Source organism: Loxodonta africana, chromosome 13 (assembly GCF_030014295.1).
Source record: "Loxodonta africana isolate mLoxAfr1 chromosome 13, mLoxAfr1.hap2, whole genome shotgun sequence".
Taxonomy (NCBI): Eukaryota; Metazoa; Chordata; class Mammalia; order Proboscidea; family Elephantidae; genus Loxodonta; species Loxodonta africana.
The window spans coordinates 2,927,641-2,954,063 of record NC_087354.1 but is presented as its reverse complement, the minus strand read 5'-3'; the positions used below and the strand labels follow the sequence as shown (position 1 = coordinate 2,954,063).

Genomic DNA, 26,423 nt, shown 5'->3' with positions numbered 1-26,423 from the left:
TGAACAGATATATGCACACCTGTGTTCGTTGCAGAACTGTTTACAATAGCAAAAAGATGGCAGCAACCAAGGTGCCCATCAACAAAGGAATGGACAAATTATGGTATATTCATACAATGGAATACTATACATCAATAAAAAACTGATGAATCTGTGAAATATTTCATAACATGGAGGAATCTGGAAGGCATTATGCTGAGTAAAATCAGTCGGTTGCAAAAAGATAAATATTGTATGAGACCACTATTATAAGGACTTGAGAAATAGTTTAAACATAGAAGAAAATATCCTTTGATGGTTACAAGGGTGGGGAGGGGGGCATTCACTCATTAAACAGTAGACAAGGACTATCTTAGGTGAAGGGCAAGACAACACACAATACTGGAGAAGTCAGCACAACTGGACTAAACCAAAAGCAAAGAAGTTTCCTGAATAAACTGAATGCTTCGAAGGCCAGGGTAGCATGGGCAGGGGTCTGGTGACCATGGTTTCAGGGGACATCTAGGTCAATTGGCATAATAAAATCTATTAAGAAGACATTCTACATCCCACTTTGGAGAGTGGCGTCTGGGGTCTTAAACACTAGCAAGTGCCCGTCTAAGATACATCGATTGGTCTTAACCCACCTGGAACAAAGGAGAAGAACACCAAAAACACAAAGTAATTATAAGCCCAAGAGACAGGGCCTCATAAACCAGAGTCTACATCAGCCCAAGATCAGAAGAACTACATGGTGCTCGGCTATAACCAATGACTGCCCTGACAGGGAATACAACAGAGAATCCCTGATGGAGCAGGAGAGCAGTGGGATGCAGACCCCAAATTCTCATAAAAAGACCAGACTTAATGGTCTGAATGAGACTAAAGGGACCCTGGAGGTCATGGTCCCCAGACCTTCTGTGGGCCCAAGACTGGAACCTTTCCCAAAGCCAACTTTTCAGACAGGGATTGGACCGGACCATGGGATAGAAAATGATACTGGTGAGGACTAAGCTTCTTGGCTCAAGTGGATACATGAGACTATGTGGGCAGCTCCTGTCTGGAGGGGTGATGAGAAGGCAAAGGGGGGTAGGAGCTGGCTGAATGGACATGGGGAAGACAGGGTAGAGAGAACGAGTATGCTGTCTCATTAGGGGGAGAGCAACTAGGAGTACATAGAAAAGTGTATACAAATTTTTGCATGAGAGACTGACTTGATTTGTAAACTTTCGCTTAAAGCACAATAAAAAAATATTTCATGTCATAAATGTATGATAATATTTAAAAAATCTTGGTCTTCCATGTTACAAAGTTAGTGTATTTTAATCTGGAAAACAAAAAGCAGAAACAAAAAAAGGACAAGCTTTAGGTATAAAATTCTGTTTGATGTAGTCTCAAAGAGTCTATACAGTAAAATTTATCATTTTGGTAACAGAATTTTGTATGTATAGTCTGTATGTCAGTGTCAAAAAAGAATAAAATACTGTTTACCTACTGCAAAATATATTCACAGTTCTTCCCTAGCCAGATGTTTTCTTTGGTTGAGAGATTCTGAAGAAAAACAGTAAATGTAGTGATTAATGGTCTGCATCATTTTTAATACCAAGATTTTACTTAATTGTACTTGCTTATATTAAAAAAAAATTTTTTTTAATTCCTCCTGATAGGTATTAAAAATGGCATTAGACATACAGATACAGTGTGAATGATTTCAAAGAACTCAGATGATACATTCGACAGAAAATGAAAACAGTGCTGCTCCATTGATTGGTGTGGAACTGTTTTATTCGGAAAAGCTGAGGTTAGCAGCAGCAGCAGCAGCTTGCTCAACAAAACCCTTGTCTTTCTACCTATTTTCCGGGTGGGTTAAGGCAGGCACAAAGAGACTGAAACGACCAAAGTCAAAGCATGATTTGATAGGACTTCCAGGCTTTTGGTCGAATGACTGCTGGTGCAGTCTTGAATGTAAGGTTATAGATCCAAGAGGCTTTTATAGATAGATCGTCATGTTCAATATTTTAACTTTATAATCATAATACTGCGATCCTGAAAGATTAAAAGGCTTGCCTATTGTTACTTAGTTACTGGAGTTCATGATTTCCAGTAGAGTCAGTACCATACTCTTTTTTTAACAAGATTTCTTCTGGTAACTTAGTTTGCAAGATTTTTCTGTCCCCAATGAATTGTACAAGCAGGCATCTCTGAACCGTGCACCCCTGCCTGACACAGCTCAAAGTGAGACATTCAAAGACATACTACTTTATCATGTTAACTCAGTGAAGGGGTCTTCCAATGAACATGTTGTTCTCAGTTGTTAACTTGCTCTGCACTTACACTTTCACTCCATTTACACTCTCAGGGCTGATTCATTCATTCACTGAAATATTTTTTTGAGGAGTTACCAGGTACTAGCCACTGAGATAGGTACTGGGAACAAAAAGGAAGCCAAAGGTGCTCTCCTCTTTCAAGGACCTTAAGGAGAGACAGAAGAAGTATAAACACATATATCAACAGTATGAGAAGTGACAGATGGGCAGAGAGGGGAACAGAGGCAGGAGCAATAACCCTGCTTGAAGAGATCAGATGTGGCTTCTCAGAGGAAGTGCTTGAATAAATCTAAAAGGGAAATGAATTTCTTGCATAAGGGTTCCAGATGACTCTTAAGTGTTTAAGCATTGCTTGAGCGATGTGCTGAAGTGGTGAGTAGAAAGAGTTAGGGCTGGAAGGGATGAGGGGTCACATCCAATGGGCCGTGATCTTGTAGTCTGCACATTATCCAACAGGCCATAAAGAGCTATGTACAGATTTAAGCAAGGGTGCATTGTGACTGTACTTGTTTCTTAAAACACACACACACACACACACAGTTCCTACTGAAGGATATCCATTGGGAAAACACTGTAATAGATAATATTCATGCAACAAATACGGATCAGCATTTTGCATAGGAGAAAATGGATGTTACAATAATATTGATAAGAGTAATAACTAAACAATAATAATAGTGATGCTTGTTACTAATTATTGAATACTTCCCACGTGCCAGGCACTAAACATGTCACATACACTACCTCTGTCCGTTTTCCATACAGTAGCCAGAGTGATTTCCATGAGTTAGAGCCTATCACAACTCTCTCAAACTTTTCCAGGGACTTTACATCTCATTCAGTGAAAGTACCCAAGTCTTTACAAGGAGCTACAAACCCTCCAGGCTGTGGCCCACTGAGGCCTGTCTGAATTTATCTTTAATGCCTCCTTTTTTTTCTTCCACTCTGCTCCAGCCACGATGGCTTCCTGGCTGTTCCTTTAATGCTCTGGGATCTCAGGGCCCTCAGCCTGAAATGCTCTTTTTACTTTTTTAAAATTGTGCTCTAGGTGAAAGCTTACAGCTCAAGTTAGTTTCTCATACAAAAATTTATACACATATTGTTATGTGACCCTAGTTGCAATCCCTGTAATGTGACAGCACACTCCTACTTTCCACTCCAGGTTTCCCGTGTCCATTCAACCAGGTTCTATCTCTTTCTGCCTTCTCATCTCACCTCTGGACAGGAGCTGCCCATTTAGTCTCGTTCATCTACATGAACTAAGTAGCACGCTCTTCATGACTATTATTTTGTTTTATAGTCCAGTCTAATCTTCGTCTAAACAGTTGGCTTTGGGAATAGTTTTAGTTCTGAGTAAACAGAAACTCTGGGGGGCCGTGTCTTCTGGGGTTCCTCTACTCTCAGTCAGACCATTACGTCTGGTCTTTTTACATGAATTTGAGTTCTGCACCCCACTTTTCTCCTGCTCCATCAGGGATTCTCTATTGTTTCCTGTCAGGGCAGTCATTGGTAGTAGCCTGGTACTATTGTGTTCTTTTGGTCTCAGGCTGATGGGGTCTCTGGTTTATGTGAACTTTTTGCCTCTTGGGCTAATATTTTCCTTCTGTCTTTGGTGCTCTTCATTCTCCTTTGCTCCAGGTGGGTTGGGACCAATTGATGCATCTTAGATAGCCGCTCACTAGCTTTTAAGATCCCAGACTTCACTTACCAAAGTGTGATGCAGAACATTTTCATACACTTTGTTATTGACCTAGATGTTCCCTGCCACCATGGTCCCCAGACCCCTGCCCCTGCTACTCTGTTCCTTGAAGTGTTTGGTTGCGTTCAGCAAACTTCTTAGGTTTTGGTTTAGTCCAGTCATGCTGACTCCCCTGTATTGTGTATTGTCCTTCCCTTCACCCAAGATAATCCTTGCCTACTATCTAGTTGGAAACCCTGGTGGTGTAGTAGTTAAGAGCTACGGCTGCTAACCAAAACTGTATGGGGGCAGTTCTACTCTGTCCTTTAGGGTCACTACGAATCAGAGTCGACTGGATATTTTTTTTAATGTAGTTAGTGAATTCCCCTTTCCCTCCCTCTCTACCCTGGTAACCATCAAAGAATATTTCCTTATTTAAACCTTTTCTTGAGTTCTTGTAATTCTGGTCTCATATAATACTTGTCCTTTTTTGACTAATTTCACTCAGCATAATGCCTTCCAGATTTATTCATGTTTTGAGATGTTTCGCAGATTCATCATTATCCTTTATCATTGAGTAGTATGGAATGCTCTTTTCCTTTACATCCCCACAGCTAATTCTCACTTCCTTCAAGCCTCTACTCAAATGTCATGTTTTCAATGAGACCTTCCCTATCCATCCTGCATGAAATTTCTCCCACAGTATTCTTTATTCCTTTTGTTGTTGTATGCTGACAATTTGATTCCAACTCATGGTGACTCTATTGAACAGAGTAGGACTTCCCCATAGGGCTTCCAAGTGTAATTATTATGGGAGCACATCACCAGGTCTTTTCTCCTGTGGAGCCACTGGTGGGTTTGAACTGCTGCCGTTCCAGTTAGCAGCCAAGTGCTTAACTTTTGTGCCACCAGGGCTCCTATTACCTTTACCTTGCTTTATATTTCTCCTCATAATTTATCATATACTGACAAACCATATACTTACTTGTTGGTTTTCTCGCCCCACCCACTAGATCATAAACTTCATGAGGGCAGGTTCTTTGTTCACTGTTGAATTCCGAGCACCTAGTAACTGTACCTGGCACACCATATGTACTCTTTTAATATTTATTGAATAGATAAACAAAGGCTTGCAACCATGCTGTGAAGTTGGAACTATTATTTTTCTCATTTTATTGATGAGGAAACAGATTAATTGAAGCACTCAAGATCCTACATCTGGTAAGTGGCAGATCTTGGCTTTGCCATCAACTTGATGGCAATTTTTTTTTTTTAAAGAAAAAGTGATGGTAAAAGAGTATATGTGAATGGTACTGCCAAAGACTATGTAATATGGTGGGCAAAGAGAACCAAGGATGGAATCCTGGGGAGAATGTCATGCAAAAAGCAGGGAAAGGAAGAAGATTCTGCCAAGCAGACCTGAGACATGAAAAGAGTGGCTGGAGAAGGCAGGGTGACGGAAGCAAGGGAGCAGTTACCAGGAAGCAGTGGTTAGCAGTGTGGAGGGCTGAAAAGAGGTTAGATCTCATGGAAACTGAGAAGCAAACTTTGGATCTGGCCATTATTGTTGCTATTGTTAGGTGCTGTTCAGTCAGCTCTGACTCATACCGACCCTATGAACAGTGGAATGAAACACCACACCATCCTCACAATCCTTGCTATGCTTGAGCCCATTGTTGCAGCCACTGTGTTAATCCATCCAGTTTGTGGATCTTCCTCTTTTTTGATGACCATCTACTTTATCAAACATGATGTCCTTCCACATCATTAAGATCAACTCTACTTTGAGGAGGCAGCTCATCACCAGCCATATCTTGAGTACCTTCTCACCTTAGGGGCTCATCTTCCAGTACTGTATCAGATAATGTTCCACTGCTATTCATAAGGTTTTCCCTGGCTAATTTTTCACAAGTGGACTTCTAGGTCCTTCTGCTTCGTCTCTTACTCTGGAAGCTCAGCTGAAACCTGTCTACCATGGGTAACTCTGCTGGTAGTTGAAATACCAGGGGCATAGCTTCCAGGTTCACAGCAATACACAAGAGACCACAGTACAACAAACTGACAGACACGTGGAGATTATGCCATTAGTGACATTAACACAAGCAATAAATATGGTAAAATGGGGTGAGATGCCCGATTTCAGTAACTGAAGAGGGACTAGCATAGACTAGTTTTCAAAATTAAAACGAACAAAACTAGTGGCTACTGAGTTGATTCCAACTTATGGCAACCTCGTGTGCAGAGTAAACTGCACTCCAAAGGATTCTGTGATCTTTCTGAAACAGACTGCCACAACTTTCTTCCTAGGGACCTCTGAGTGTGTTCAAACCACCAACCTTTTGGTTAGTAGTCAAGCACTTAACTGTGCCACTCAGGAGCTCCATACTTTTCTAAATGTTGTTGTTAAGTGCCATCGAGTCAGTTCCAACTCACAGCAACCCTATACACAACAGAATGAAACACTGCCTGGTCTTGCACCATCCTTACAATCGTTGTTATGCTTGAGCCCACTGTTGCAGTCATTGTGTCAGTCCATCTTGTTGAGTGTCTCTCTTTTCCGCTGACCCTGTACTTTACCAAGTATGATATCCTTCTCCAGGGACTGATCCTGCCTGACTACATGTCTAAAATATGTAAGATGCAGTCTTGCCATCCTTGCTTCCAAGGAGCATTCTGGTTGTGCTTCCTCCAAGACAGACTTGTTTTTTCTTTTGGCAGTTCATAGTATATTCAATATTCTTCACCAATACTACAATCCAAAAGTGTCAATTCTTCGGTCTTCCATATTCATTGTCCAGCTTTCATATGCATGTGATGCGATTGAAAATACCATGGCTTGGGTCAGGCACACCTTAGTCTTCAAGGTGGCATCTTTGCTTTTCAATACTTTAAAGAGGTCCTTTGCAGCAGATTTGCCCAATGCACTGTGTCTTTTGTATTTCTTGACTGCTGCTTCCATGGCTGTTGATTGTGGATCCAAGTACAATGAAATCCTTGACAACTTGTCTTTTCTGTTTATCATGATGTTGCTAATTGGTCCAGTTGTGAGGATTTTTGTTTTATGTTGAGGTGTAATCCATACTGAAGGCTGTGGTCTTTGATCTTCATTAGTAAGTGCTTCAAGTCCTCTTCACTTTCAGCAAGCAAGGTTGTGTCATCTGCATAACACTGTTAATGAGTCTTCGTCCAATCCTGATGCTGCATTCTTCTTCATATAATCCAGCTTCTCGGATTATTTGCTCAGCATACAGATTGAATAGGTACTATGAAAGGATACAACCCTAACACACACCCTTCCTGACTTTAAACCACTCAGTATCCCCTTGTTCTATCTGAACAACTGCCTCTTGATCTATGTAAAGGTTCCTCATGAGCACAATTAAGTGTTCCAGACTAAGACAAAATAGGAAGAAGGACCCAGCAGTCTACTTCTAAAAAGAATTAGCCAGTGAAAACCTTAACAGCAGCAGAACTTTTCTAAATAGAAGGGATAAATTCAGTAGAAAGGGGGAATGTATGGAAAGAAGAGGGAATGACTAAGAGAGCAATGTCTGGAGGAGACAAAAAGAAAAAAGATATTAGACTTAGCAACGAAGATGGATGGCTCATACTTTGAAACATGAAGTAAAGAGGAGTGCAGCTTTAGATAGGCCTGTAGGAATAAGGGTAAGGGTGTGTCTTAGTCATCTAGTGCTGCTATAACAAAAATACCATAAGTGGATGGCTTTAACAAAGAGAAATTTATTTCCTCACAGTAAAGTAGGCTAAAAGTCCAAATTCAGGGTGTCAGCTCCACGGGAAGGCTTTCCCTCTCTGTTGGCTCTGGAGGAAGGTTCTTGTCCTCAATCTTCTGATGGTCAAGGAACTTCTCAGGTGCAGGGACGCCATGCCCAAAGGACGCACTCTGCTCCTGGTGCTGCTTTCTTCTTGGCATGAGGTCCCTGTCTCTCTGCTCGCTTCTCTGTTTTATATCTCAAAAAAAATTGCCTCAAGACACAATCCAATCTTGTACATTGAGTCCTGCCTCACTAACACAACTGCCGCCCATCCCTCTCATTAACACTACAGAGGCAGGATTTACAACATATAGTAAAATCACATCAGTTGATGAAATGGTGGACAATCACACAATACCGGGTATCATGACCCAGCCAAATTGATACACCCATTTTTGGCGTATGACAGGGCATAAAGGAGCTCATACCTGAAGTATAAAATGCTAAACAATAACATAAAAACCAATAAAAAATTTCCTTATAGTTGATTTCTACTCATGGCAATTCCGTATGTTACAAAGTAGAACTTCTCCATAGGGTTTTCTTGGCTGTAATCTTTAAGGAAGTAGATTGCCAGGGCCTTCCTCTATGGCATGGCTAGGTGGATCTGAAACACTAACCTTTAGGTTAGTAGTTGAGCGCAATCCATTTGCGCCACCCAGGAACGTAATACTAATAATTCTAATATTACTACTAATACTACAAAAAGCATTACATTCATTGAACACTTACCATGTGTCATACAATGTTCCTCATGGAGCTAATTTTGCTTCAATAATGTTTCTTCAATATTGGAAACTACTCAGCTACTGGGTATGTCATATCTTGATGCAGCCTAAAAACAGCTTTTATTACTGAGTAATATATGCAACAGTGACTTTCACTCCACCATATCTGACCCTTTTCTCTTCCATGCACTGAAACTATTCCTAATCCCAAGGGCCAGGACGGGTAATATAAACTTGTTTTTAAATTCTGATTCATCTATCGTGACTCCCATCTGTAAGAAATCCCAGCATCAAAAGACCCCTGTCGAAAATTACTAAAACTTACTAGCAATTTAGGCAAGGTGTTTCATTTAAAAAAAGAAAAAGTTGATTAATATTAGTAGATAAAGACTAGTATATTCTCCCATAATCCCTGAAGCGTTATGTTACTCTAAAAAAGTATTCAGAGTTTTACTATGTACACATGTGACTTCCTCTTGGATTGTGAGCTTTTGAAGGCAGGGATAGGGAGTTTTCATCTTTTTTTGTTTCTCAAGACCTGGCATAAACCAAAAACCAAAAGGAAACCCTAGTGGCATAGTGGTCTTAATAAACAGTAGAAGCTCAAAGTTTGTATAAAGAGTACATTATGCTAAAAAAAAAAATTGCTCCTTATACTTTACAGTGAAATGAGGAAATCATTAGAAACTACTGGATCCCATTTTGACTAAAGCCCAAAACCTAACTCACTGCCCTTGAGTCAATTCTGACTCATAGAGACCCTATAAGACAGAGTAGAACTGCCCCATAGGGTTTCCCAGTCTGTAAATCTTCATGTAAGCAGGCTGCCACATCTTTCTCTCTCACAGTGGCTGGTGGGTTAGAACCACCGACCTTTTGGTAGGTCAGCAGCTGAGTACTTTAACCTCTGTACCACCAGTGCTCCTCCCTAAAGATTACAGCCTAGAAAATCATATGGGGCCACTTTAAGTCGGAAGTGACTGGTTGCAACTAACAACAGTCCTGGAACTATTTAAATTTCTCTAGTTTATTTTTATAGCTGATTAAATCTTTCATAGTTGTTATAGTTAGATGGGGTTTATATGAATTATTTTTATGCATCGAGTTCAACTCATAGCGATCCTATAGGATAGCGTAGAACTGCCCTGTAAGGTTTCTTAGGCTGTAATCTTTATGGTGGCATAGTGCTTAAGAGCTACAGCTGCTAACCACAAAGGCTGGCAGTTAGAATCCACCAGGTGCTCCCTGGAAACCCTATGTGGCAGTTCTGCTCCATCCAGTAGGGTTGCTACGAGTCAGAATCAACTTGACGGCAATGGGTTTGGTTTTTTTTAATCTTTATGCCTATGCAAGCAGATCCCCAGGTCTTTTCTCCCCAGAGCTGCTGGTGGGATCAAACTGCTGACCTTTTGGTTAGCAACCAAGCACTTAACCATTACGCCCAGAAGGCTCCCTTAATTACCTCTGGCTATCTTTATATAAATCTTTAAAAAAACAGCGCAGTGGTTAAGAGCTAGGCTGCTAATCAAAAGGCTGGCAGTTAGAAACCACCAGCGCCCCTTGGAAATCCCATGGGGCAGTTCTATTCTGTCCTATACAGTCACTATGAGTAGGAATCAACAAGATGGCAAATGGTTGGGTTCTGAGTTATATAAAGAAAAGACGCTTTAAGAATACCACTTAAAAAAATACACTATGTATGATTGCTGCTATAAAAAAATTCTGAATACTGGATGAATGAGGCCTCTCATACAGTACCTTAAGGCAAATAACACATTGTGAATTTTGCATTTGCCAACTGCGCCTCCCCCACACCTTCCAGGTATTAAGTGTGCTTTATCAATTTTTATTTTACATTGTCGTAAAAAAATTAGCAAGCATGTTTGCAAAAATATGTGGGGAGATCCGTTGGCAAACATAGACCACCTCGGCTATTTGGGTAAAAATACAATATATAAATCACTACTTCACACGCACCCAAGGCGTGCCCTCCTTGCTCTGCTGTGCCATCAAGTCTATTCTGCCTCGTGGTGACTCTATATGCCCCACAGGGTTTCCTAGGCTGTAATCTTTATGGTTATCCAGGTTTTTTCTAACCAGAGCTGCTGGTGGGTTCAAACTGCTGCCCTTTTGGTCAACAGCCAAGTGCTTAACCATTGAGCCCCCTTCATATTAATTACCCCTGGTGGCTTAGTGGCTAAGCGCTATGGCTGTTAACCAAGAGGTCAGCGGTTTGAATGTGCCAGGCGCTCCTTGGAAACTCTATGGGGCAGTTCTACTCTGTCCTACAGGGTCACTGAGTCTGAATCCACTGGATGGCAGTGGAGAGAGTGGTGGTGGTGTAGTGGTTTAGAGCTAGGGCTGCTAACAAAAAGGCCGACAGTTCAAATCCACCAGGCACTCTTGGAAACCCTATGGGGCAGTTCTGCTCTGCCCTGTCTGGTCACTATGACTCGGAATCAACTTGACAGCAACAGGTTTGGGTGTTCTTTTATATACACATATGTATACATATATAAAGATGCTTTTTAAGAATGCCACAAAAAAATACACTGCTAGGTATTACTGCTATAAAAAATTCAGAATACTGGATAAACGGGGTCTCTCATACAGTATTGTAAGGGCTTATCAGCAAAGCTGCAAGCCATATGACTATGAATTGTGATTCCACTACAGCTGTTCTATCAAGTATTGCAAAGCCACAAATAAACCCCTTTAGATAAAATGGTGACTGTGCTATTACATGTGATTCTCAATTAAGGCAGTGTTATAAATGGGTTCAGTTGTTGTATGGATAGCTTCTATCCAGCAACTAGGGCCCACCAAAAGGCCACTCTTCTTTATCTACAACCTACTGAATATCGACACTGCAGGAGACAGGCTTCAAACTTTTTGTCTGTTGCAAACTAGTGATTCGTTCTGTGGTTAGCAAAAGGACTACATAGATGGCCTTGTTGCCCTGAACGCTGGCCCGCATTCTCAGGCCATCCCCGCAACGTTTACAAAGACAGCTCGGAAGGAAAGGAGTTGGGGTCAGAGACCTAATATCGGAGGCTTCACTTTCTCTTGCCTCGGAGATGGGGGCTATCCATGCCGCCATGGTTGCCCGTTGGAGCTGACTCGCCCCGCAACAAAATCAGGGCTCCAAGTCCTGGCACGTTCCCGGGCTGAGTAGACGAGAGGCTGTAAAACCCCCACAAGAACTTCAGACGGTTTCCGGAGTGTAGGCCCTTCTCTCTATCGGGCCGCAGACTGCATCAGACAAACGAAACGATTTCCACACTAACCAGTCTCAAAATGGCGGCGGAACCTGGTGGGACGCAGCGGAGTCGCGGGCCACCTCCCCTTCCCAAAGGCCCCTGCGCCAGCGGTGACGGCGAGCGGTAGGGGGGCGGGTCCGACGAGGGAGGGCGGGGAACCTTCGCCCCGCCAGGCGGCGCGCGCTGCCTGCCGGGATACTTGGCCCGCCCAGCTAGTCCTCCCAGCTTGCGCCGCAGCCGCGAGACCCGCGTTTCTACTAAGATGGTGGCGCTGGGCTCGGGGTGACTACGGGAGACGACAGGGCCCTTTCGCCTTCGCCAGGATCCTGACACCCCGCCCTCCGCTCGCTCGCGCACTCCGCCGCCGCGCAGCCAGCCGCCGGTCTGGGCGCCTGCCACCGCCTCCGCCAACCTGCGCTTCACCTCTGTCGACCCGGCGCTCTTAGCCGCGGGCGGCGGCGCCTCTCTCGGCACCTCCTCGGGTCCCCGCTCCGACCCGCTCGCGGCCTAGCTCCGGCCAGGCGGGCTCTGCAGCCGGGTTCGGACAGGCAGCAGCGGAGCGGCGGCCGGAGACGAGCGCGGGGTCCTCGGCGACCCCGGCTCCCCCCCTGGCCGGCCTCGGCGTCTGTAGAAGGAAGCGCGGGTACCGCATGAGCCCCGGCGGTGGCGGCAGCGAAGGGGAACGAGGCGGTGGCGGGCGGAGGCGGCGGGCGAAGGCGACGACGACCAGTGAGGCGGCCGCCGCTGCAAGGGCTGCGACCTAGGCGCGCGGGCGACGACAGGTCAGTGTCTCCACCGAGGGGCCTACTCCGGGGGGGGGGAGCGGAGCCCCGGCCTCTCGTCCCCTGGGCCCCTCCTCGGGCCGGCTCCGGCGAGGATCGGGCTTCTCCCCCGGAGCGAGTGTTGTGGGGGCGCTTGGTCTGGAGGGGCTGGTGCCAGCAGTAGGCCTCTGGTGGCAGCGCTGGCTGCCGCCGTAACTGTCAGTTCTGGCTGAGCGCCGGAGGGGAAGGGAGCAGGCCCGGGCCCGGGCGGACAGGGCGGCGGAACTGACCAGGCCAAGGCCCAGGGCTGGGGAAGCCTTGATTTTTCCATCGTAGGGGGGGCCCGTTTTCTATGGTTTCGATTCTCTTAGTTAACAGATAATGTAGGCATGTGTTTTGTGAGTTGGGGCTTTGGGGTCGGATTGGTGGGGGGAGGCGGGTGGAAGAAGTGATGTGTCAAGCCCAGGGATTGCGTTCATTGACTGCCCGTGTGTTACTAGTCACGGGGATTCTAAAGTTGAACGTGAGATAGGGTTGTCAGGGTCTGCGTCAAATGCAGGTCTGCACGCAGTTAATCAGTTGGCCTTTTTTTTTCTTTCTTTCTTTCCCCATTTCAGTTGAGAGAATGCAAAGGAAACTTTCCTCATCTTGGTGTGGACGTTTTTGTGGGTAAAGCCAAAAGTGAATGTTCCAAGTGGTATAGTCCATAAAAGACAAACCCGTTGCCGTCAAGTCGATGCCGAGTCATAGCGACCCTATGAGACAGAGTAGAACTGCCTCATAGGGTTTCTAAGGCTGTAATCTTTATGGAAGCTGACAGCCACATCTTTTTCCCGCGAAGTGGCTGGTGGGTTCGAACCGCTGACCTTTCAGTTAGCGGTCGAGTGCTTAACCACTGCGCCATCAGGGCTCCGTTGGTTTAGTTAATAAAGCTTTTAAGGATAAGTTTAATACAGACTCTTTAGTTAAACTTAGACTCTTAGAAAAATACTTCAAGTCTGTGAATTTTTAAAAAACTCGTAGGTGTGCTAAAACAAACAATACAGAATCCATATATGTGTAGGCTCAAACCAAAACTCGCCCTCGAGTTGATTCCGGCTCATGACAAAAAACCAAACCCGGTTTCTGTCGAGTCCATTCAGACTCATAGCAACCCTACAGGACAGAGTAGAACTATCCCATATGGTTTCCAAGGAATGGCTGGTGGACTCGAACTGCCACCTTTTGGTTAGCAGCTGTCGTAGCTCTTAACCACTGCACCAAAACTAATAGCATATGGTATTTACAATCCAAAGTTACCCTCAGAATATGGGTATGACCCATAGTTTTTGGATCTTCCCACTGCGTGCAATATTGAGAGAAGCAGCAGATTTTTTTTTTTTTGACGTGGGGGGAGGGGAGTAGGTAGGGCTTAAAATAGAAATGACCTAAAGTTTAAGAAATACAACCATTAAAATGTTACATGTCAGAGACACTGTATGTACCCAATAAATTTTGTTGAGTGGACTGGGCAAGTGGGATAAAGCTGTTTTCCTCACGCCTCTGACTGAAATTATTTTTTTAAGTCATGAAAAAAGTTCAGAATTTAGCAGAAATAGAAGTAAAGTTTTGTTGTAGTGTGTTTAGTGGAAATAACTTTGGAATTAAAGGTCAGCAGTTCGAATCTACCAGCCGCCCTTTGGAAACCCTGTGGGGCAGTTCTACTCTGTCCTGTGGGGGCGCTATGAGCTGTAATCGACTCGATGGTAATGGGTTTGGTTTTGGTTTTAAGTCTAAGCTGCTTATCACATTTTTAATGAAATAAATACAGTATTAGCGATGCTGCTGACGGCCTAAAGGTGACAGGAAGCTCTTTTAAAAATACTAATAAGCATTACAGAGAAACAACAAAAAAGAAATAATGGCTATAAAATTAGAATGCAAACTATGAAAGTCTTGTGTCAGTATTAACTGTCATTAGCATGTTAAGTAGTAGGTACACTATCATCTGGACATAGCCTCTTCCCTGAAGAGTTTATTTATATACAGCGAAAATACAGTGTTTTGATTCCTCTTAGTGGCTTTGTTAGCTGCTTTTATTTTTTCTCCTAAATTCTAAACTTTTTTTTCCCCATAGCTAAAAAAACAATTTCTCAAGCAAGAGTACTTACTAGTCAGAGGCGTGAGGAAAACAGTTCTCATCCCACTTGTCCAGCCCTCTTGACAAGATTTATTGGCTACCTTCAGTGTCTTTGATCTGTAACATTTTAATAGTTGTGTTTCTTAAACTTTAAGTCATTTCTTTTTAAGCCCCCCGCCCTCCTCCACAAAAAAATACCTGCTTTCAATTTTGCAGGTAGTAGAGTGATCTAGAACTATGAGTCATATCTGAATTTTTCAACCCAAATGGGTTGAAATGGTGTTTTCAGATGTCTGTTTTCTTAAATCATTACTGGTTATGTTGTATAATTATGTTGCACACTTTTGTTTAGATGTATCATAAACATTGAATTAAGTACATATGCAGCTGTTAAATCATTTTTCTTTTTTTTTTTGTGAATCACTTTCAGACGTGGTTTTTCAGGTAAAAAACTTGTATAAGGTCTTAGATGTTCTTTTCATTCTGGTTCAGGACAACAGTTTTGATTGGTCTTGGCAGTTTTCACCCCCAATTCCAAGCGTAAAGATGTCATGGTATTTATAGTGGAAATAGCTTTGGAATTAGGGCCTTCTTTTTATTTTGACCTTACCCTAGCTATCTGACCACTGGCAAGTTAATTAATCTTTGTAAGCCCCAGTTTTGTCATTTGTAAAATGGAATGATGGCTACCTCAGGGTTATCGTGAGGACTAAAGTAAATGAAATGCCTAACAAATAGGCACTCAGTATTACCTTTAGAAGCGTTTTTACCTGGTCCCTACCCCCCCCACCCCCCTATGGTCTCAGAGCACCTCATATGTAGTGGATTCTAGTAGCATAATATCCTTTATTTTGGTTGTTTTCTTTCTCCATAGTTGTGAACTCACTCTTTGAGGGCAAGGACTCCTAGGGTTTACCAGAGTGAGTGTTTGAGTATGGCACGGTGGTTAAGAGGTCAGCTGCTAACCAAAAGGTTGGTGGTTCGAATCCATCAGCTGCTCCCAGGAAACCCTTTGGGGCAGTTCTGCTCTGTCCTGTAGGGTCACTGTGAATTGGAATCAACTTGAAGGCAGTGGGTTTTCTTTTTTTTTTTTTTTTAATGTTCAGCTATAATGTTGACAGCAACAGGTTTAATGTAAACTATGAGCTGCAGCTAGGTGCTTAGCTAGGTGCAGGGTCTATAAACACAAGAAAAAATGTCTCTGTGTTTTGGAAGTTTATAGTTTAACAACTTTCTCCAGATAACATTTTTAAGAAACTATCGCATAAAAAAAAAAAAAAAATTTCACATAGTGGAGCCTTATTCCTCATGCCCTTCCAGTCTTAGGGCAAGTCTGTGTACTCAGCGTCACCCACCTCCCAAGTTCTACTGTTGTGTTTTACTGCTTTGTATGACCCTCTGTCATGTCTCAGTCCCAGCTGTTTGTGTGGGTGTATATGAAATAATTTTAAAATAAGTTTACATTGTCAGTTGCCTATAAATACTTTGATATTTTTCTGGGATGATTATCATCTGGTTATAGATTGATAGTTTAAACCTGAGTAAGGTCAGCTACTCCAGCCCCCTCATTTTACACATGAGGAAAATGAAATGCAAAAGCTTTGGAATCTTTTTGTTAGAGCCACCCATGTGACAGAGCCAGAACTAGCACTCAAGTCTCTGGACTCCAGTTCAGGGCTCTTTGCCCACATTGGAACATGTTCTGTCCAACTGTTGAGAGAAGTAGCTACAAATGCTTTGTCATTTACCTGCTCTTCTTTTTGGAGATCTGTGAATGTTTTCTACACTCTTAATAGAAGACAACTTAACAAGATGCCACTAACGAACTTTTTATGATCATAGCAGTTAGTACAAGGAAAGGGGCTTTTCTAATAAAGGATGAAGTGAAATTACATTAAATATAAGTAGATGGTGATTAATGTTAATATTTTAGAAACGTATCCTAATACCCGCTGCTGTCAAGTCGATTCCGACTCATAATCACCTTATAGGATAGAATAGAACCGCCCCATAAGATTTCCAAAGATGTGATTTTTACAGAAGCAAATTGGTACATCCTTCTCCTGAGGAGCAGCTGGTGGGTCCAACCTACCAAACTTTTGGTTAGCAGCTGAGTGCTTTAAGCACTGTGCCACTAGGTCTCCATATCCTAATATAACCCACTTGTTTTAGACAAAATGGAGGACCCAAAACAGTTTTTATGCTGTATGTTTTCTCATTATGAGATAATGTTTTAAAATACTTAAAAGATGTTATGTAAGTTTTTAATGAAATGATGATTGATATGCAGTGAATATCTTTGCCAGATTTCATTTTATTAAATTTAAGAAATGACACCTCTGGTGCTTTGCTGTAATGTATATATTTAACGAGTAAATACAATCATGGATAGTAAGTTGAAAAGAAGGTTAAGTTGTAGCCCTGTCTGAGGATGAAATAAAGTTTGTTGGTTTCTTTTTTTTTTTTTTTGTATAGCTGTTTGCACATGAGGCATAGCTGAAACTCATTACTGTTTGATTTTAAGCTTTGAGATTGTGAACTCTCTAAAATTATACATGAAATTTTGAGTACTTCGGAGTCTCAACAGGTTCAGTGAACAAAGACCACCAGGAACCCCTGATGTGGAGGAAGAAGCACATCCTTTCTCTGGCCTCCTAGCTAGTCACGAGCAGGTCACTTAGCTTTCTAACTCTTTGTTCCAGTTCTGTCAAATGAAAGTGATACTCGCTTTGTCTACTTCAGAGAATTTTGCTTTTAAAATGTGATTGTTTTTGGAAAAGTGGATTTATACTGTATAAACTGTTCTTATAATAATTTAGCGATTTGCCCATGAACACCATTTGTTTAGTGGTAGACAGATGATTAGGTATATTTTCATGCTTTTCTCTATTAACATTTTAAACTTTTCTTACAGACATTATTTGGGGAAGTATTTATTATATGAATTTATTTTAAATTTGGTAACTAAATTTGAAATAAACAGTAGATCTTAGTAGTTAACCCGGAAAAACCAAATCTGTTGCTGTTGAGTCAATTCTGACTCATAGCGACCCTGTAAGACAGAATAGAACTACCCCATAGAGTTTCTGAGGAGCGCCTGGTGGATTCAAACTGCCGACCTTTTGGTTAGCAGTGTAGCACTTAACCACTACACCATCAGGGCTTCAGTTAGTGGTGCGTTCAGTATGACTGATCCAAAGTCAAATCCATCCTGTAATTTGCTCTACTTGTCTTCTTGTGTTATTTTGGTAAATGGCAAGTCAATCATAAGGTTGGCCTGAAAGGAAAAGAGATTTGAGGGGACATAGAACCTTAATGGCTAAGATTATTCCTGAAGTTCAATTCTAGGAAATCTGAGGAGGACTTCCCTGTAGGATGTCATATGTGGACCATAGAAAAGAATCCTGTGGAAGACTATTAAGTCAGCACTTGTGCTATAAATAAGGGCATGGAGGGTGGTGTATGAGTCCTGATTGCTTATTATACAGGTAGGATAAAATCTTCCTTAAATGAAACTGGTGGTGGGCCAGTGTGGAGTCTAATGCTCTGACCCTTACCAGCTCAGTGTATTCCAGAAGTTGTTCTTTCTGTAACCATTGGAATCAGTTGGGATCAGCAGACTCCTTTAAGTTACAGAAACAAAATGTGAATTTACCTATCACTGTGTTGGAAACCCTGGTGGCGTAGTGGTTAAGTGCTACAGATGCTAACCAAAGGGTCGGCAGTTCACATCCGCCAGGCGCTCCTTGGAAACTCTATGGGCCAGTTCTACTCTGTCCTATAGGGTCGCTATGAGTCGGAATCAACTCGACAGCACTGTGTTTGGTTTTTTTGGTGGCATTGCAGACTTGTACCCCTTTTCTATTCTTAATGTATGCCCATTGTATATACTTTCAGCAGTTCAAACTGTTACTTTTCACAGTTGAGATAAGAGGTGCTATATACAAATAGGTGGACTGAATGAAAATGCTGCTGTGCTCTCCTTCCATCATGTCCTTTGTATTTAATGACTACTGTCACATTTTATCAAGGAAGAGTGACTTAGCAGTTTCAGGCTTTTTTCTACCTTAGCAACCTTCTTGAGTGTGAGAAGGCTGTCTTAGAATTGCCCTTGTGTACTGTAGCCACCGTCTTAACTCATTTACTTTTATGTTCTTTGTGATGCAGATAAATCCTAATTTTTTCCCCTCAAATTAAACATGTGGGAAAGTGCAGAGAATAATTTAACAACCATGCATGTACCATCCAGCATGGACAAACATCACATTTTTGTCACTTGCTTTCCCTTTTTATCGCCTCTGAAACAGATATTCTTAGTTTTTTTTCTCAGATACCTTTAGCACTGAAGATACCACTTCAGGAATTTCTTCTTCACACTGCCAACAAATACATTTTCCTCTTTTACCAGACATAAAGCATAGTGCTGTTTTTGGAAAGAAAAGGATAAAATGCCCAACTGTGTTTTCTGTTTAAAGCTACTGGGTCATAGGGAGATGAGTTATTTCCAGTTTATTAGTTATCTTAGTACTTTTTTTTAGGAATTTTATTTGTCATGTGTGTGAATGCCAGTATTGATAATCTTACAAAAAACAGAAACCCAACCAGTTGCCATGGAGCCAATTCTGACTCATGGTGACCACATATATGCCGAGTAGAGCTGTGCTCTATAGGGTTTTCAAGGCTGTGACCTGAGGTGTCTCTGGGCGGGATCGAATGGCCAACCTTTCATTTAGTAGCCAAGCGCTTAACCATTTGTGCCACTAAGGATAAATAAGGTTATTAAATATTTACTCTCGCCAAATATTTTAAGTTTTTCTTTTGGGAATTAAAACTATAAATATAAGTTATTTGAGCATATATTGTATGTGACATATACTAATTGACAAACCGTATTTCACGCAAAAATGAATTGAGTAACCTTTTCCTCTTCTGGTTTTCTGAAATAAGTTGAAAGTGTGTCATATTCCATATTGGTGATAGAATATATGCTGTTTAAGATATTCCAAATTCAGATTACCTAACACATGAGAAGTTTCACTTACTTAAACTGCTTCATTCACCTTCAAGTTTTTAGAAACTCTGCGTCTTCTATAATATGTTTAAAGGTTGGATGAAAGAAAAATAGGAAATTAAGTAAATAAAGTTTAAAATATGGTCACACTTGGATTGTTACATAACATACCAAAAGCATGAGAAACAAAAGAAAAATAGATAAATTGAACTTCATCAAAATAAAAATTTGTGCACTAAAGGACTTTTATCAAGAAATGAAAAGACAACCTATAGAAGGGGAGAAAATATTTGGGAACTGTATATCTGATAAAAGTTTAATACCCAGAATGTATAAAGAACTATAATGCAACAACAACAAAAAATGGGCAAAGGATTTGAATAGACATTTTTCCAAAGAAAATATGCAAATGGCCAATAAGCACATGAAAAGATGCTCAGCATCATTAGTTCTTAGGGAGATGCAAATCAAAAGCACAATGAAATAACTACCTCACCCCCACTAGGATGGCTGTTATCACAAAACCTGAAACTAACAAGTATCGGTGAGGGTATGAGAAATTGGAACCCTCATGCATTGGCCTTGGAAGTGTAAAATGGTATAGTGATTATGGAAGATAGTTTGGTTGTTGTTGTTAGGTACCATCAAGTTGATTCCGACTCATAGTGACCTTATATACTACAGAGCCAAACACTGCCTGGTCCTGCACCATGCTCACCATCATTGTTATGCTTGAGCCCGTTGTTGCAGCCACTGGGTCAGTCTATCTCTTTGAGGGTCTTCTTCACTGACCCTTACTTTACCAAGCATGATGTCCTTCTCCAGGGACTGATCCCTCCTGATAATATGTCCAAAGTATGTGAGACATAGTCTTGCCATCCTTGCTTCTAAGGAGCATTCTGGTCATGCTTCTTCCAAGACAGATTTGTTTGTTCTTTTGGCAGCCCTTGGTATAGTCAGTGGAAACCCTGGTGGTGCAGTGGTTAAGTGCTATGGCTGCTAACCAAAGGGTCAGCAGTTCAAATCTGCCAGTCGCTCCTCAGAAACTCTATGGCGGAGTTTTGCTCTGTTCTGTAGGGTTGCTATGAGTCAGAATTGACTTGATGGCACTGAGTTTGGTTTTAATATTCTTCGCCAACACCACAATTCAAAGGTGTCAGTTCTTCGGTGGTCCTTATTCATAGTCCAGCTTTCACATGCATATGAGGGGATTGAAAATACCATGGCTTGAGTCAGGCACACCTTGGTCTTCAAGTTGAAATTTTTGCTTTTCAACACTGCAAAGAGGTCTTTGCAGCAGATTTGCCCAACACAGTGCATCTTTTGTCTTTCTTGACTGCCGTTTCCGTGGGTATTGATTATGGATCCAAATGAAACGAAATTCTTGATGACTTTGAGAATTTCTCCATTTATCATGATATTGCTTATTGGTTCAGTTGTGAGGATTTTTGTTTTCATTATGTTGAGGTGCAGTCCATACTGAAGGCTGTGGTCTTTGATCTTCAGTAAGACCTTCAAGTCTTCTTCCCATTCAGCAATCAAGGGTGTGTTATCTGCATAACACAGTTTGTTAATGAGTCTTCCTCCAATTTTGATGTCCCGTTCTTCATACCCAGCTTCTCGGATTATTCGCTCAGCATAGAGATTGACTAGGTGAAAGAATACAACCTTGATGCACAGATTTCCTGACTTTGAATCACACGGTATCCCCTTGTTCTGTTCGAACAACTGCCTCTTGATCTGTGTACAGGATCCTTATGCACACAATTAAGTGTTCTGGAATTCTCATTTTTCGCAGTGTTATTCATAATTTGTTATGATCCACACAGTCGAATGCCTTTGCATAGTCAATAAAACACAGGTAAATATCTTACTGGTATTCTCTGCTTTCAGCCACGATCCATCTGCCATCAGCAATGATATCCCTGGTTCCACATTCTCTTCTGAATCTGTCCTGAATTTCTGGCAGTTGCCTGTTAAAATACTACTGCAGCTGCTTTTGAATGATCTTCAGGAAAATTTTGCTTGGGTGTGATATTAATGATATTGTTTGATAATTTCCAAATTCATTTGGAAAATCTCTCTTGGAAATAGGCATAAATATGGATCTCTTCCAGTCAGTTGGCCAGGTAGCTGTCTTCCAAGTTTCTTGGCATAGGAGATTGGGCACTTCCAGAGCTGCATCTGTTTGTTAAAACCTCTCAATAATATTTTGTCAATTCCTGGAGCCTTGTTTTTCACCAGTGCCTTCAGTGCAGCTTGGACTTCTTCCTTCAATATCATTGGTTTCTGATCATATGCTTCCTCTTGAAATAGTTGAACGTTGACCAGTTCTTTTTGGTATGATGGCTATGTGTATTCCTTCCATCTTCTGTTGATACTTCCTGCGTCATTTAATATTTTCCCCATGGAACCCTCCACTATTGCAACTCGAGGCTTGAGTTTTTCTTCAGTTCTTTCAGCTTGAGAAATGCTGAATGTGTTCTTCCCTTTTGGTTTTCTATCTCCAGGTCTTTGCATGTGTCATTAAATAGTTTGTCTTCTTGAGCTGCCCTTTGAAATCTTCTGTTCAGTTCCTTTTCTTCATCATTTCTTCCTTTTGCTTCAAGAGCAAGTTTCAGAGTCTTTTCTGACATCCGTTTTGGTCTTTTCTTTCTTTTTAGTGACCTCTTGCTTTCTTCATGTATGATGTCGCTCCACAGCTCATCTGGTCTTCCGTCATCAGTTTTCAATGTGTCAAATCTGTCCTTGAGATGGTCTCTAAATTTAGGTGGGATGTACTCAAGGTCGTACTTTGGCTCTTGTCGACTTGTTCAGATTTTCTTTAGTTTTAACTTGAACTTGCATATGAGCAATCGATGGTCTGTTCTGACAGATGATATTGAGCTTTTCCATTGTCTCTTTCCACAGGTGTAGTCAGTTTGATTCCTGTGTATTCCATCTGGTGAGGATAGAGTATAGTTACTGTTTATGTTGGTTAAAAAAGGTATTCACAAGGAAGAAGTCGTTGGTCTTGCAGAATTCTGTCATGCGATCTCCAGCATCATTTCTATCACCAAAGCGGTATTTTCCTTTTACCTATCTGTCTTTGTTTCCACCTTTCACATTCCAGTTCCTCAGTAATTATCAATGCATCCTCGTTGCGTGTTCCATCAATTTCAGACTGCAGAAGATGGTAAACCTCTTCAATTTCTTCATCTTTGGCCTTAGTGGTTGGTGCATAAATTTGACCAACAGTCTTATTAACTGGTCTTCCTTGCAGGCGTATGGATATTATCCTATCACTCACAGCATTGTACTTTAGGATAAGTCTTGAAATGTTCTTTTTGACGATGAATGCGGTGCCATTCATCTTCAAGTTCTCGTTCCTGGTGTAGTAAGTAGACTGTATGGTTGTCTGATTCAAAATGACCAGTACCAGTCCATTTCAGCCCACTAATGCTTAGAATATTGATGTTTGTGCATTCCATTTCATTTTTGATGATTTCCAGTTTTCCCAGATTCATACTTTGTACATTCCACAGTCTGATTATTAATGGATGTTTGCAGCTGTTTCTTCTCATTTTGAGCCATGCCACATCAGCAAAGATGGTCCCAAAAGCTTGACTCTATCCATGTCATTAAGGTCAACTCTACTTGGAGGAGGCACCTCTTCCCCAATCGTCTTTTGAGTGCCTTCCAACCTGGGGGGTTCATCTTCCAGCACTGTATCAGACAGTGTTCCATTGCTATTCGTAAGGTTTTCACTGGCTAATTCTTTTCAGAAGTAGATTGCCGGGTCCTTCGTAGTAGTCTGTCTTAGTCTGGAAGCTCAGCTGAAACCTGTTCACCGTGGGTGATCTGTTGGTATCTGAATACTGGTGGCTTATCTTCCAGCATCATAGCAACACGCAAGCCTCTACAGTACGACAGACTGACAGACATGCAGGTAGTTTGGTAGTTCCTTAAAAAGTTAACCATAGAATTACCATAAAGCAATTCTCTTCCTAGGCATTTGCTTAAACGACTCAAAAGTAGTGACTCAGATTATTCACAAGAGCCAAATGGTCAAAACAACTCTGGAGTCCATCAACAGATGAAAGGATAAACTGAATGTGGTATGCGTGCAGTAGAATGTTATTCATCCATAAAGAGAAGTGAAGTTCCGGTACATACTACAACATGGATGATTATGCAAACATAATGCTGAGTGAAATAAGTCAAAAACAAAAGGACGAATATATGACCCCATGTGATGATTAAGGTTGTGTACAACTTGCCTGGATCATGATTTTCAGTGGTTTGGCAGTTGTAATATAATTGGGCACTTATGTAATGATGCAGTCAATTTCATGATGAGATCCACTATGAGCAGCCAGTTAGTTGAAAGGGAGTTTCCCTGAGGGTTGGCCTGCATCCAATATTTATGGACTTTCTGGCAAAGTTTGCTGGCTTTTGATTGCTCTGGATCCTGCATCTGGTTCATCATCATCTGACCTCCAGTTCTTGGGCCTTGAGCTAGCAGCTTCTGTGCTGATATTGGGTTTATCAGCCCATGCTGTTACATGAGACGGGAGAAGCCTCCAGCCTGATGCCTGACCCATGGACTTGGGACTTGCCAGCCTCTACAACTGTATGAGCCATAAATCTGTGTCCCTTTCTCTCTCTCTCTCTGTGTATGCCTCACTGGTTTTACTTCTCTACGGAAGCCAGCCTGGTAACCACTAACAAACTATTTGATATGAAATATCTAGATTAGGCAAGTGCATAGTTTATTAGTGGTTACCAGGATCTGAGGCAAGGAGAGAATGGGAGTCATTGCTAAAAGGGTAATGAGTTTCTGTTTGGGGTGATGTAAAACTTTTGGAAATGGATGATGGAAATGGTACCACGACATGGTAAATATAATTAATTTCACTGAATTGTACACCTAAAAAATGGTTAAAACGGAAAACTTATTTAACGTGTATTTATTTTCACTGTACTTTAGATGAAAGTTTGCAGAACAAACTAGCTTCTCATTAAGCAGTACACATATTGTTTTGTGACACTGGTTGTCAACCCCATGACGTGTCAACAATTTCCCTTCTTTACCTTGGGTTTCCTATTACCAGCTTTCCTTAAAATGGAAAACGTTTTGTGTATTTTACCACAATAAATTTAAAAAAATAGGGCCATGCTTTTTTTTTAATATTGTGTTCTTGGTGAAAGGTTACACAAAGTAAGGTTCCTTTTTAACAATTACTACACAAATTGTTCACTGACATTGATTACATCAAATATGGTCACACTTGATATATAAAGTTGGGTGACATTCTGCTTGATGGAATGGAGTTGCTTCTTAGAAGTTGGCTGTGGTATTGAAATAAGAACAATTTAAAATGTATTAGAAGAACTGAGCTAATTTTAGACTTCTGCATGTAAAGTTAGTTTTTTGTATTTCATATCCTATTATATATTTAGATATAATTATTGACCAGCGTACTAGTTTTCAAAGTATCTTCAGAATGAGAAAGTAAGGTATTGTGATCATATTTAGGAGCCCTGGTGGTGCAGTAGTTAAGTTCTCAGCTACTAACTGAAAGGTTAGCAGTTTGAACCCACCAGCTGCTCAGTGGGAGAAAGATGTGGCAGTCTGCTTCTGTAAAGATTACAGCCTTGAAGACCCTATGGGGCAGTTCTACGCTGTTCTTTAAGGGTCTCTATGAGTCGGAATTGACTCAGTGGTAGTGGGTTTTGGGTTATGGTCTTATTTACCTCAGTAGGAAGTAGTTCTTACCCTCCCCAGCCCTCTGCCCAAATTTCCCATCTTATGGGCTAGATGAAAGGGAGGGGTAAACTTAAAAGTAGAGGAATAATCCTCAGTGAGTAGGCGGTCGCTTAAATGAAATAGTTTCTTTACTCCTGGCTTGAAGATTCTATGAGAACAGTAAACGTTTGTTGTCTGTCCCTCTTTTTTTCCCCATGTTTAGTTTCAGGCATTTATGTGCTAGGTGAATGAACTAGTTTCTAGTTAGTTCAGTACTACATTAGATATATGTTGTGAATTGATGAGCTAAGTATGATCAGGAACAGTCCTCTAGGTTTCGGAAATTAAAGTAACTGTAAGAAGAGATGGGCAGAAAAACAAAAAGATAAACTCAATTAAAAAAGTAGGCACAGCAACTGAATGTGTATTTCACCGCAGAGGACATGTAAATAACCAACAACCACTTCAAAAGATGCTCAAGGTCATTAGTCATTAAAAAAAACAAACCAAACCCATTGCCTTAGAGTCGATTCTGACTCATAGTGACACTATAGGACAGAGTAGAGCTGCCCCATTAGGGTTTCCAAGGAGTGGCTGGTAAATTTGAACTGCTAGCCTTTTGTTTGGCCACCAAACTCTTAACTACTGCATCACTAGGGCCCTTAAGGAGATGCAAATCACAATCACATTAAGATACCACTTCATCTGCACAAGGATGGCTGTGATCAAAAAAAAAAAAATGAAAATAACATGTTGGTGAGGATGTGGAGAAATTGGAATACTCATCCATTGCTGGTGGCTATATATAATGATACAGTTGCTGTGGAAAACAGTATGGCAGTTTCTCAAAAAGTTAAACGTAGAATTACCATATGACCCAGCAATTCTTCTGCTAGATACGTACCCAAAAGACTTGGAAGCAGAAACTCAAACGGAAACTTGTATACCACTGTTCATTGTAGCACTGTTCAAAATAATCACCAGATGGAAGCAACCTAAGTATTCATCAGCAGATGAATGGCTAAACAAAATGTGGTCTGTACATATAGTGGAATA

The 26,423-nt window shown here is 41.4% G+C and overlaps 1 protein-coding gene across 7 annotated transcripts in view; it reads left to right on the top strand.

Moving 5' to 3' along the window:
• Positions 1–11,981: 11,981 nt before the first annotated feature.
• Positions 11,982–26,423, top strand: part of UBE3A (ubiquitin protein ligase E3A) — a 157,881-nt gene continuing 143,439 nt past the window's right edge. For 5 of the 7 annotated variants that reach the window (XR_010323740.1, XM_023539686.2, XM_064296188.1 and 2 more), the window contains exon 1: positions 11,982–12,530. The gene's annotated coding sequence lies outside the window, so the exon portion shown is untranslated. The remainder of the gene's footprint in view (positions 12,531–26,423) is intronic. The other 2 variants (XM_064296189.1, XM_003420643.4) reach the window with 1 other exon arrangement.